Source organism: Orcinus orca, chromosome 20, assembly GCF_937001465.1.
Source record: "Orcinus orca chromosome 20, mOrcOrc1.1, whole genome shotgun sequence".
NCBI lineage: Eukaryota > Metazoa > Chordata > Mammalia > Artiodactyla > Delphinidae > Orcinus > Orcinus orca.
The window spans coordinates 30183090-30196552 of NC_064578.1; positions in this window are offsets into that span (position 1 = coordinate 30183090).

Sequence of the window (13463 nt, forward strand, 5' to 3'; positions counted from 1 at the left end):
CCGAGCACCTATGTCCCCCACCAGATCCTTCTGAGGCAAGGGCAGTGGCCGACCTCCTTGTGACCCCAGCCCTGCAGCAGATAGGGGTGCTTAAGTCTCTGGGTGGGTGGGGGGGTCTGTGACCTCTGACAAGCATGGCCAAAGGCTTCCTCACCCATACCTGGACTGATAACCCTGCACACTAGGCTCCCTTGGGAAAGGGAGACATGGGAGAGCATTAGGGAGACAGTAGGGTGCCCCAAATCCTTGGAAGTACCTGAAAGGCTGACAGGAAGACATTAAGCCTGAGCTGGTCCCTGGACTTGGGATGGGGGAGCTCTTAGCTGAAGTAGTCACAATGGTGTTAGGAATAAACAGACCATGGGGACAGAAAAGAGGGTCCCCAAAGAGAGGCATTTATGCCTAGAATACAGTTAAAGTGCAGGTGGCTATCAACTGATTGTGACAAAGAAAGATCTCTTCCATAAATGGTGCTGGGAAAACTGGTTAACCATTTGTTGGGAGGAATAAAATTAAATCATTACCTACACCATATACACACAAGCTTACATTCCAGATCGACTAAAAATCTCACGGTTTTATAAATGGTATGAACATTGTGTTAAGGGAGACAAGCCAGTCAGAAAAGGACAAACGCTGAACAATTCCACTTGAGTGAGGCACCTAGAATAGTCCAGTTCATAGGGTCAGAAAGTATTGAATACAATGGTGGTAGCCAGGGTTTGGGAGGAGGGGGGAATGGGGAGTTGTTTAATGAGGACAGAGTTTCAGTTTGGGAAGATGAAAGCATTCTGGAGATGGCTAGCTGGTGGTGATGATTTCACAGTCATGTGTACTTAATGCTTCTGAACTGTACCTTTAAAAATGGTCAATTTGATGCTACGTGTATTTTACCACAATTAAAAATAAAAATTTTTAAATGTCATATTTTGTGAAATTACAGGAGCATTAGAGAATACTATGAGATAATAGTCTTCATACCTTTAGGGTGAGGAAGTCCTTTTCAGTGTCTTAAGCAAGATATGAAATCCAGAATCCAAAAAAGAAAAGGTTGATAGAGTTAAAATTACAATTGCACTAAGTGACAAAGATGACTGACAAATGTTTTAATGACAGTCAGGAGAAGAACAAAAGAAGAATAATAGATCTCCTGCTCGGGGCAGCAGAGCACTAGTCCAGGAGTTCCGAACCCTTGGCCACCTTCACAAGTTCTACCTTTTCATACAAGACCTATTTTATTATTTGCCTCTTTTTCCTTTATACTCTTAATCAACTTAAGTGAGGAATGCTTTATGGACAATAAAATGCACCCCCTTTGTGCCCATGCCATGAGTTCTGACAAACTTAGATACTCATGGAACCATCTCTAGGTCAAGATACAGACCTTTTCCATCATCCTAAAAGTGCTCTCGGGCCCCTTCACGTCCATCCTCTCCCCCATTCCAGGGCTCTAGCGCTGGTTTACCGCTTCAACAATTTGCCTTTTCTGAGAAAATTTTAGAAGTGGAAGCACAGAGTACACAGTCTTTTGTTTCTGACTTCTCTCACTTAACACAATGCTTTTGAAACTCATCATGCTGTTGTGTGCCTTGATATCTTGTTCCTTTTTATTATTGAGTAGTTCTTCTTTGTATGGAGTTGCCACCGTTCCTTTATCTGTTCACCTGTTGATGGACGTTTGGATTGTTTCCAATTTGAGGCTATTATGAACAGTTACTGCTAAGAACATTTGCATGTAACACAGACTTTCACTTCTGTTGGGTAAATACCTAGGAATGGAATTGCTGAGTCATATGGTAAATGTGTGCTTTAAACTAAATTTTAACTTCTATTCATTTTGAAAGAAAACTTGAAGTCACTACTATAATGAAAAGGCAGTATCCCTTGCTATAAGGCAAACTTTACCATAATAATAAAAATCTCAAGATTTAAACAGACACAATGGTATTGTGTTTCGTTTGCAAATACTGCGTCTGCAACCTTATACAAAGCAAGGCTCTTACGTGCCTGAGATATCCTCTCTCCTGCCAAAGGCTTTGGGCTTTGGGTTAGTCTCAGAGAACTCTCTGCTAGGTGTTGGAGAGGTGTTAAAGTCGGGCCAGGTTAACTGCGAGGGAGGGAACGACTCTGTGATTCCACAGTACTTAATGTCACGCAGGTGCGCCACCTGTAATCACCACCTGAGCAGGAAAGAGGGATGACACAGAGAGTCAGTGATTTTGCTCACCCCTGTGGTCAAGGACAAAGCCCTTCAGCTACATATAGCTATTTATTTAACAAAAAATTATAAAGCGTTTATTATGGGCCAGAACTGTTGTAAGCGCTTTATAACTATTAGCTCATGAATGATAGGTAGGGTAGAACTAATTTTTATGCGAGGTGAAACACACACCTGGCTGTTCCTGATGAGATTAAGGGTTTTTTTAAAGATTTATTTTATTGAAGTATAGTTGATTTACAATGCTGTGTTAATTTCTGCTGTATAGCAAAGCGATTCAGTTATACATATAGACATTCTTTTTCATATTCTTTTCCATTATGGTTTACCACAGGATATTAAATATAGTTCCCTGTGCTATACAGTTTCTTGACCCAACTAAGTAACATTCCAAGTAAGACAGTGAAGCCCCTGCTCAAATCAGAAGCCACAGTCAGAGATGAACCTGGTTGTGATGCTCTCAGCCCCCTGTAAACCTTATTCCTAGAGGCTCAAATGCCAACCCCTGTAACGTGGCAGCTGCAACCCCAATGTTGCCCATAGTCACAGATCTGGAATCAGATCCAGGTCAGTGTCCAGGCCCCGTCAATGACCAGATGTGCAATCTTAGGCAAGCAACTTAGTTGCTCTGTGCCTCAGTTTCCTCACCTGTGAAATGGAAATAAAAATGGTACCTGCTCATAGGCTCTATAGGTTAATTGGAAGAACAGCATGAAATAACCAGAGAAAAGCATTTAGCGCAGTGCCTGGCAAGTAGCCCTCAACGAATGTCAGATGTTCTAGCTTGTTGTTATAACAATAATCTGAATGCTAATACACAGGGTGCTCTGAGGATTAAGGAGATTACGGGTCAGTCTGTCAACAAGCGGTGATTGTCAAACAGCCACTGTGTGCCTTGGACTGTCTTAGGCTCTGGATCCCTAGTGGTGGAAAAGGAAACACAGGCTTGGTTCTCCCCCTCATGAAGCTTGTACTCAGTGGAAGACAGAAAATAATCATGAAAACAATAGATAAGATAATCTGGGGTTTCCGTAAGAGCTATGAAGATGATAAGCTAGAATAACTTGATACAATGAAATTGGGTATTCTTTGGTTTGATCAGTAAGGGCCTTTCTGAGGGTCTAATGACCTAGATGACAATGAAGAGTCAGAAGAGGCCTTGAAAAGATGGGGGAGGGAAGTGGAATGACAATGAGCTTTCTTAGAAGAAAGATTAACATGTGCAAAGGCCCTGGGGTTACTGGGTTTGCGGGTAAATTAGGCCAGAAGGAGACGTAGGTGAAGGCCTGGTTATCCAGGACCTGGAAAGCCACTGGAGAAGTTTGTATTTTATTCTAGTTGGAACAGAAATATTTCCCTTAAAGTATTTTAAGCCAGGGAAATAAGTGATTGGACTAGAGTTTCAGAAGGATCACTCTGTCTGCTGTGCAGAGGATGAACCAGAGAGGGCAAGAACAGAAGCAGAGAGCCCAATTTGTAGGCTGTTGCAGGAATCCAGCCAACAGATGTTGGTGGCTTGGGGCTGGCTGGTCACTGTGCAGTTGGTGAGAAGTGGTCCTATACAGGATGCCTTTTGACGTTACAGAGGGCAGTCATGCTGATGGATTAGAGAAAGAGTGTGAGAATATGAAGGGAGTCAAGAAGAGTGCTAGATTTTTGGCCCCAGTAACTGCTGAATGGAGTTGCCACTTCCTAAGAAGGATAATGATGGGAGAAGAACAGGTGCATTTGGAACATTGTAAGTCTAAGGTGTCTGTTAGACAGTTGTAAAGGGAGTGCAGTGTCTGGAGTCCAGGGGAGAGATCCAGGCTAAAAATGTACATTTCAGATAAAAACACAATATATTCTAAAGATATACTAGCAGATCGCATCACCCAGAGAGACAGAATAATTAGAGAAGATGGGTCAAGCTCTTCAACACTCAGTAGCCCAATAGAGAAACACATCTGAGAAATGTTGCCTACCACATTCCCCTCTCAGGGATTCCCAGCGCACACCAGCACATTAAATGAACTGATAAGTTCCGCAGTTCGTAAAGAAGGCTGCTTACGGTTCTTTAACTTAGGATTTCCCAAATGTATTTGATCATGGGAAACTTTTTGCATAGAAAACCGATGAACAAGCCACGGGATGCCAAGCAGATCAAGAGCTCAAGCTGGGTCTTCAAGGATGAGTGGGATCAGAGTGATTGAAGTCTAGGAGAGCACAGAGAACAGACAAACTTCTGTGAAGGGCCAGATAGTACAGATTTTAGGCTTTGTGGGCCATACGCTCTGTGTTGCAACTACTCAGCTCTGCCAGTGCCAGCACAAAGGCAGCCACAGACAATATGTAAATGAACAGGCATGGCTGCGTTCCAGGAAAACTGTATTTCCAAAATCAGGCAGCAGGCCAGATGTGGCCCACGGGCTGTAGGTTGTTGACGTCATCCCTTGATCTAGGATAAGGAGATCTAAAAAAAGGCAAAAGGCAGAGGGAGATGTGACCCAGAGGAGAGAACAGGGCAGAGTGGGGAGGAAGCAGAGGGTCTGGGGGAAATGAGGAGTCTGCCTGGCTGGAGGTGGGTACCTCCCTCTTCTGTGGGTGTCTCAGCAACCTAGGAGGGACAGCAGAGGGTCCCAGTATCCAGTTCTACAGACAGAGAAGCAGAGGCTTGGAGGTTAAGCAGCCTGTCCGACTGGGACCCCAGCTCACGTCACCTGATTCTGAGCGCACTGCAAGGTAACCTACCCACGTGAGGGAGGCATAAGAAGACAATCCTACAGCCAGACTCCGCCCCTCTCGGTGGATGGAACTTTATCCAGAGGCCATCTTCCCCTCTGCCCCTCGCCCAGATCAAATGGCTGTGCCGGTCCATGCCAGGCTGCGAGCCTGGGCCGCCACCTTCCTCCCCGACTCCAGTAGATGAAAGGAAACATTGCCTCACCAAACAGGGAAGATATGTGAATTAACAAATGCCAGTGCCTCCGGTGCCCATGATAGCAAAAAGAGATCCAAGGAAACACTGATATTTATTTATCTGGTGTTTTCTTTCAGATCTAGCAATGTGACAATAACACGTGTCACTGTCAGCCCAGGCCCTGCTGGCAACACCTTGAAAACTACGTGGAAGTTCAGCAAATAAACAGCAGTCGCTCTGATTCCAGTGATAAAATACCAGTGTAAGGAGAGCCTCCTGGGATCCATAATCTGGAATTGTCAGGGGATAAGAATTGTCTGTCTTTTTGATAAAAGATGTCAGCTACCCTTCTGGGTTTTAAACAGAAAGAAACACTTCTGATTATGAGACTGGTTGTATATCATGAAGTCTGTTGAAAGAATCAGTGTGTGCAATGAATGTGCTTCCCTTGCCCATCAATGTCCTTAAAATTTCCTTATCGGAAGAAAATTCAGCCAAATCAGAGTTACAGAAAGTACACAAGCCTAAAGTGCCTTGTTTTGCTCTGAGCCCTTGCCTTGTGAAGGCTGAAGTTTCCTGATTACTATTCAGTGCAAAAAGCCTTCAAAGACTGCTCCAGAATCGGCAATTATTATTTTTTTTAAGGCTTAGGACTAATTAGCCTCATGAAAGATTGTTTTGTTGTTTGCGGTTTGTGGTTGTTTTATGGCTTGTTTTGCCTTGAAAAATGCTGCAATTGCTTTTCTTTCTCAATTGAAATTCAACAGGGGAAAAAATAGCCCAATTAGGAATCATCAGTGGACTGCCTCACACATAATAAGCCCGAATAAATAAATATTTATTGAATGAGTGAATGAATGAATGAATATTAAACAGCTTCACATCCTGGGATGGACTAAGGATCCAGAATAAGAATTTAAATAACCATCAATACCTGTTGATGGAGGCAAGCGAGAGGACCAGTCTTATTAATACCAGTCAAACTCAGGGGGCCTCCAGGACACTGCGAAAGGTCGTTTATTCATTCAGCAAACTTTTCAAGGAATGTTCACTCCGCTCCAGGCTTCTGCTAGGTGTTGAGGGTTTAGCGGGGAACAGGATGCCACGGTCCCTGATTGCCTGGAGCTCATATTTTAATGGGTGGAAGGCAGACAAAATACAAGTACACAAACTAAGGAAAGAATTTAGGCTTGAGAGTTTAAGTGTGTTGGAGGTTAACAAACAGGTTAACTGATCGGGCTAGGGGGCGCTGGGGAGCCCCAGTTCAGGAGGTACCTATCGGTCTGAGCTAAGAAGGATGAGAATGCACCAGCAATGTGAAATCACGGATGTTTGTGGAATATGAAGTAAATGTTACTCAGAATGTATTCGTTCCCTTTGGCTGGTGTAACAAATTACCACAAAGTTGCTGGCTCAAAAACAACAGAAATTTATTCTCTCAAGTTTTGGAGGCCAGAGTCTAAACCTAGTATCATTAGGCTGAGATTAAAGTGTGGGCAGGACCCTACTCCCTCCGGAGGCTCTAGGGGAGAATCCTTTCCTTGCCTCTTCCAGCTCTGGAGGCTGCCAGCATTCCTTGGCTTGTGGCTGCATCTCTCCAATCTTTGTTTTCATACGGCCTTCTCCTTTGTATGTTTCTCCTCTTCTGAACCCTCACCAGAAGGGATTCGAATGTCCATATTTCTACCAACAGTCCGATTAAGACGATGTGGGCTTTTTCTCTCCTGTGCCTCAAAATTCTTCCAGCTTTTATCCGTGATTCAATGCCGAAGCCACTTCCACCTGTTCAGATCTTTGTTACAGGAGCATTCTACTTCCTTGCTGCTAGTTAAGAATCTCTTGAGTTAATCAATATGCTTGTAGTACAATCAGGCTTGGCTATCTGCTCAAAGGACAGGTCATGATGGAACGTTTTAGAGGTCATGTGATGTATTCCTTTAGCACCAATTTCTCTCTTATTTTAACCATCACTGGGAGTGGGGGGGATACACCTGCAATGTAATACGTTGTTCATTATTTTCCAAAACAAATAATACTCACTGTAATTTTATCTTTTCTGGGTAGCCTTGGGGTCATTAGGGTGAACTTCTGTTGCTGCAGGAGAGCAAGGCTCTACCCTAAAGGCTATTAAGTGCGGTCCTGCGTACACCACCACTGTGTTCCCAGTCTGCTAGATTTTGTGCCTAAACATGAAGGCACCCCCAAAACTGCTTAGATAATTGATTGTTTTCCTACTTGGGTTTCCTCCTAGGCTCCATGTACCCAGAGTCTCACCCTTGTGACTTCCATGTTGGAAACACCCAGCCCTTTCTCAAAGCTCTGACACGAAGAGATGAGTTTGGGTCACTGTGATCTTTGCCAAACACAAATGGGTGTGTCACAGACCTCTCTCCATGTTTACCTTCCTCTCCCATCTGCACGCTTAAAACCATTCAATAGTTTCTCAGTAGCCCAATAGAGAAACACATCTGAGAAATGTTGCCTACCACATTCCCCTCTCAGGGATTCCCAGTGCACACTAGCACATTAAATTCCCAGTGCACACCAGCACGAAAACCAATCCCTTCCATGGCCTTAACAGGGCCAGCAAGGCCCAGTCTAGTGAGGCCCCTGCTGATTCTCCAGACCCATTCCCACACTGTGTACTCCAGCCACCCCAGCCTCTTGAGGCCCTTGCCTCTGCCACGTTCTCTCTGCCACAGGGCCTTTGCACCTGCAGTTCCCTCCACCAGGAGCGTTTCTCCTTTCCCATCTCTCCCTCACGCAGCGAGTTCTTCTCATGATCCATATCTCAGAGCCAGTTTGTCTTCCTCGCAGAAGTTCTCCTGACTTTTCTGACCAGGTCTTTCTTCCCTATGGGGTCCCAAAGCACTAGGTTGCTTTCCTCTGTAGCTCTCATCCCAGATGAACAAATTTGCATTTATTCATGTGATAATATAACCTTCTGCCTTATCTTAGCCTAGATCATTCACTCCTAAGGGACTTTAACTGTGCTCTTTACCTCTGTGTCCCCCATGCATCACACAGCTGCCACTGTAGACTTGTTGAATGAGTGAATGAATGAATGAGTGACCTGCTGAAGTCCTAGATCGCCAGTGGCAAATGATGACCTCCAAGAGGTCCTTTATCTCCTTCAAGAGAAGATGAATCACCTCTCTTTCAGAAGTCTCTTGAAAAAGTCGGGCCCCGCCTTCTACGACGCACACATATCTGTCCCAGCCTAGGCAGGCCTGGGCCTGTCACCCTGCAAGAAAATGATGTGACTCTTGCCATCCTATGTGCCAACCAGAGCACTAGCCCCAGCCCATCCTCAGAGGCCCTGTTCACAGGAGTCCCCAGTCCCAGTGGACAAGCACAGTGCTGTGCCCCCATTAACCAGGTTCCTGTCATTCTAGCTCCACCTGCTGTAGAGCCATGCTCCAAAGCGGGTAGGAGCCAAAGGGCCATGTCCTGCTTTGGCTGGGCAGCGCCTGAGGGACCACACCCGCTGCCCCAGCTCACCCAGCAGCGGAAAAGGAGCGGGCAGTGAGGTCACCGGTTAGAAAAGGCAGCGGGTTCCTCCAGAACCAAGGAGGATGCGTCACCTTCCCAGAATGCAAGACACAGCCTGATCAGACCCCAAGGACCACCTCCCAGCAGTGAAAAGGGGAGGGCTTTACCTGGTGCACGAGACGGCGCTGTTGTCAGGACACAGCGTTTCCACGGTTGTCTGGATATGGACTGAAGATGGCTGCTGTCTGCATCCTATTGCAGTGGTGTGACCTTCAGAATTGATTTAACCTCCAGTGCTTCGGTTTCCTCATCTGGAAAATGGGTTTAAAAAATAGCACCTACAAAAAATAAATTAAAAAAATTAAAATAAATAAAAAATAGCACCTATCTCATAGAGTTGCTGTGAAGATTGAGTTGACACTGGCAAAGTAGGGGGCCCAGACACATAGCACGGGTGCTACAGTTGCTGTAAGATGAACTATTACCATTATTATCAGCTATTACTATTACTGGTGGAGTTGACATGTTGTAAATTCCATTCTCCCCTTAAGCATCAGAATGGTCAAGGCATAAGGCGAATTGGTTAATCCAGTTTTCTAGACTGGGAGACAATCTCTGTACACACCAATTTTCAAACATCGTGCTATTTGTATTTTATAAATAATTTGCAAGTTGGCTCAACCTCTTTGATGGGTCAAAAGGATGTTTCAGACCCTAGAGGGTCTTTGAAGGGCCTGGGAGTCCTCTGAAGGGCCTGAGGGTTCCCATAGCCCTGATGCAGGCAACACAGTGTGAGATGAACATCGCAGGCTCGGGAACCAGACTCACCAGGTTCAAGTCCCAGCCCTGCCCTTTGCCGGCTTCACTGTGCCCTACCACGGACCTTTGTCTGACCTCATTTGGAAAATGGGAATAATACTAGCACCTTTGCCATAGAGTCATCGTGAGGCTTTAATAACATAATTGACTCAAAAGCATTTAGCATTTATCTCAGCGCAGAGTAAGTATGTAATAAATGTTTGCTTCTAGTTGTTAGGGTTGGACAGGATTCAACTCTGCAAGGCATGGGGTCCACCCACAGCGGCTGAAGACGTGGAAGATGAAAACTGGATCTACAGGGTTTTTAAACTAAAACTCCACGCCCTCTTGTTTTCCTACCCGGCATCTTACTCATAAAAACCGAGAACCCAAAGAACCTTGGGTGACAGGAGTCACAGCTTGCTGCCTGGGTTCTGGGTCAACAGGACTTGATAATATGGTCCAGGCTTTGGACAAAGCAGCCCTGCCTGGCCACGGCGAAGGAGATTTGTCATTTGGTTTGGAGTCAGGGGATGGTTTCGCCTTTCCTTCTGGACGTGCGTCGAATTCCAGCCAAAGCGTGTACCAGCTGCCCTCCCCCCCACCCCACTGGCCCAGCAGGCATCTATCTTGATGAGAAGCAATTTCACAAATTCAAACGGGGCGCGTCTTCTACGCGCGTCTCCTAATCAGAGTGCACGAGCCCAATTTGTCACTGTGCTGTTTTCTTTCGCTCGCTGCTCTAATTGTATAAATATGCCCAGAGGTTTGATGAAACTTCTAACATATCAACAACAAATGGCCCACTTACAGAGTGTGCTGTGGTTATTTTGAAGCGGGGCATTTCCCTCCTGAAGCGGGAGGCTCCCGTCCAACCCAGCAGCCTGGCACCACTGGGTTACCGCTCCTTGGATTCAACCTAATCCCAGGGCCTGGACCACAGCAAGCCGGGAGGGGGGCAGGGGAAGGATGCTGCAGAACACCGCTGTCTCTGACTCCTGGGCTGACTCCAGACAGCACCACATCCCATCCTCTCCCAGATCTTTTCTCTCTTTGGGATTATGCAAAAGGGCAAATGGCGAGACTCGGGGACTTGAGAGCTCGATGCCGCTGGGGTTCAGGCCTTTTCTATCAGTTTCTCATCGGAACCGCTTTCAGTGCCTGATTTATTAAGAGGCTTGTGGTGAAGCTGTTGGGCTGCTCCCTGGAAACTGATAGTAAATCCGAGGTGTGGATCACAGGTGGTGGAGCTCTTTGAGCCGGATGGTGGAGAAAAAGTCTAGGAAACCGAAACAAATGTGTCTGCATTTGCTTCTGGAAGTGTGACTTTTCAGGATTTCCTTTTGTATTTATTTTGAATTCCCTCCTCTTGGATTTAAACCTTCTGTCTCCTCTACGTTCATGTTCACATGTCAACCTATAAATTTCGTTGGAATAAAGGAGGTGTCTAGCAAGGAGATAAAACGTTCTTCAAGACAGAAAATTTCTGTCCCCACCCCGGCCCCCCATCTTTCACACATTTTGTCTCAAGCCACAGATGTTTCCTCTGCCTTATCGGTGTGCTAAAAAGAAATCCAATATGCCGGGCTTTCACATTTTCCGCCGCAGAAACAAAAGACAACAGGAGGGGAGAAAGGCCTTGCTTTACTTGGAGTGGGGAGAGTTAGGAGGGAAATGGGAAAGGGCCAGGTGCCCTGGGAGAGGAGCGGGGACTCCTGTTAACCCTGGCTCACCTCTCACCCTCAACTGAAACTATTCAAGTCATAAGTGCTCCACCCACCTGTCGGGGCGAGGCTGCAAATGCTACCCTGATGTCACGTTCCTAATGCTCTTCCAGGGCTCCGGTTACGGGCTGTGCCGGGACCGCGCACTTGGCCCCGTGGAGAGCCGCCTGTCCCGCCTGCCCTCTGCTCTCCTGCCTCCTTCACTGGGAATTTCCATTTCCCCGCAATGTTAATGGCACAGTCCTGGCCCAGGGCTCAGTGTCTTGAGCCAGAGCCCTTCCTGCCTCGTCCAGGAAGTCCCCCAGTGACCAAGTCCTCTACCCCATCCCATCCTACTATGTTTGATGTAACCTAGCCCTCAAAGCACTGTATTTAGGATTTTAATTTTAACGCGCCCGGGAGAACTTCTTGTAACGCTCACACCCCCAGGTAACGAATGGTACCACTAGTCACCCAGACCTCAGGTGTGTCGAGGTGACCCCTCACCCCATTCCAGCCACTCAGTACATCGTCCTGTCACCACAACATCCTAAATGTGTTCCCGTGGGCCCCCTCCTTCTCTGGCTAGGGACACTGCCTTAATTCACACACTCACCTCTCATTAGACCCCAGCATGGGCAAATGCTTTATTTTTAATAGACAGATATATATATATATATATATATATATATATATATATATATATATAAAATGTGCAATAGAAAATAAATTGCTTTTTCATTTATAACAATGAGGGTTGTCTTTCTGAATAAATATATCTACTACAGAAGCAAGTCCATATACACTTTGAAAATGTATATAGGAGAGCCCGCCTACCTGGTGGGTAGATTGAGCAAACAGGTTAAGAGCACACGCCTGAGTCCGAAACCCAGCTCTTGCAGTTTCCTCGCTGTGTGACCTTGGGCAATTCTTTAACCTCTCTGTTCCTCTCAGGATTATGGTGACCATCAAATGAGTTACTGCTTACCTTACACAGGATGAGTGACATGCAGTGGTGCTGCATCTTCACTGGGGAAGTCCGGACTAGTGCAGAAGGCTCCTCTGTGCCTCCTGCTTCTAGAAGCTGAATCAGAGCATGTCACATCCCTACCGAAATCCCTTCCCGTTGCCTGCAGGATAAAGTCCGAACCTCTCACCATGGCCCCTGATCTTCCACGGTCTATCTCCTTCCTCTGCTGTCATCTGTACTCAGGGACCCTGCAATGTCAAACTCCTTACTGCCCCGCAAGTGCACCTCATTCGTTCATGCCTCTGAGCCTCTGTACATGCTGTGCCTTCTGCCAGACATGCCCTTCTCTCATCTTGTCCATTGGGCAAACTTCTCCTCCTCATGTTTCATTTCCTCAAGGGACCTTCCTTCCCACATCTTCCCCAGACAGGGTTAGACACTCTGAAACATCGGAAAAAAAAAAAATGTCAAAAGCAACTTCATTTAAAATCACAAACAGGGACTTCCCTGGCGGTCCAGTGGTTAAGACTTCGCCTTCCAATGCAGGGGGTGCAGGTTCAATCCCTGGTCAGGGAGTTGGGATCCCACAGGCCTCGGGACCAAAAAGCCAAAACATAAAGCAGAAGCAATGTTGTATCAAATTCAGTAAGGACTTTAAAAATGGTCCACATCAAAAAATAAATAAATAAAATAACAAAGCTAAAAATATTCACAATGAAAACATCTTTTTTAAAAAAAAATCACAAACAAAATCATGTGTTAATAATGCAACAGGGTTTCATTTAGAATTTACCTTGAGATAAATGAAAGATTTCCAATACATTTATTTGATGTTTAACCACATCTAGGCTATAATTACAACTGTGCGTTCATTTTGAGAACTAAAAAAAGCCACTCATGTGCTTAGCCACAGTTCCTATAAAATTATACAAGGCGTCAATCCGAATGTTTTCTCTCCATGTTTGACTTTGACAGCATGATTATTTTAAAAGTCCATCTTGTGAACACATCAGAGGATTTCATTCATTTTCTCAAGAAACACTCAACACCTTGATATTCAACTCATCCTCTCGCAAAGCCCTTACCACGTCGTCATCCCTGTTCATTTTCCTTTTTCTTTTGCCAACTGCTCCACCTCTGCTGCCAGGTCCTCTTTGAACTCTGGCTTTGAGAATGACTCCAAGAAGTTCTCCAAGTTCACTTTCATCAGCTTCGTGAGACCCTCTGTCTTTTACAAGACTGTTGATTTCAGTTCGCAGTTAATTTGAGTTGTATTAAGTCATGTGTGTTAAGATGCTTACAATATGGGATTATCCAAAAATGAATACTCAAGGACCTCTGTCTCTCTTACAGCTCTACCATCCACCGTGTTATAACTGGACA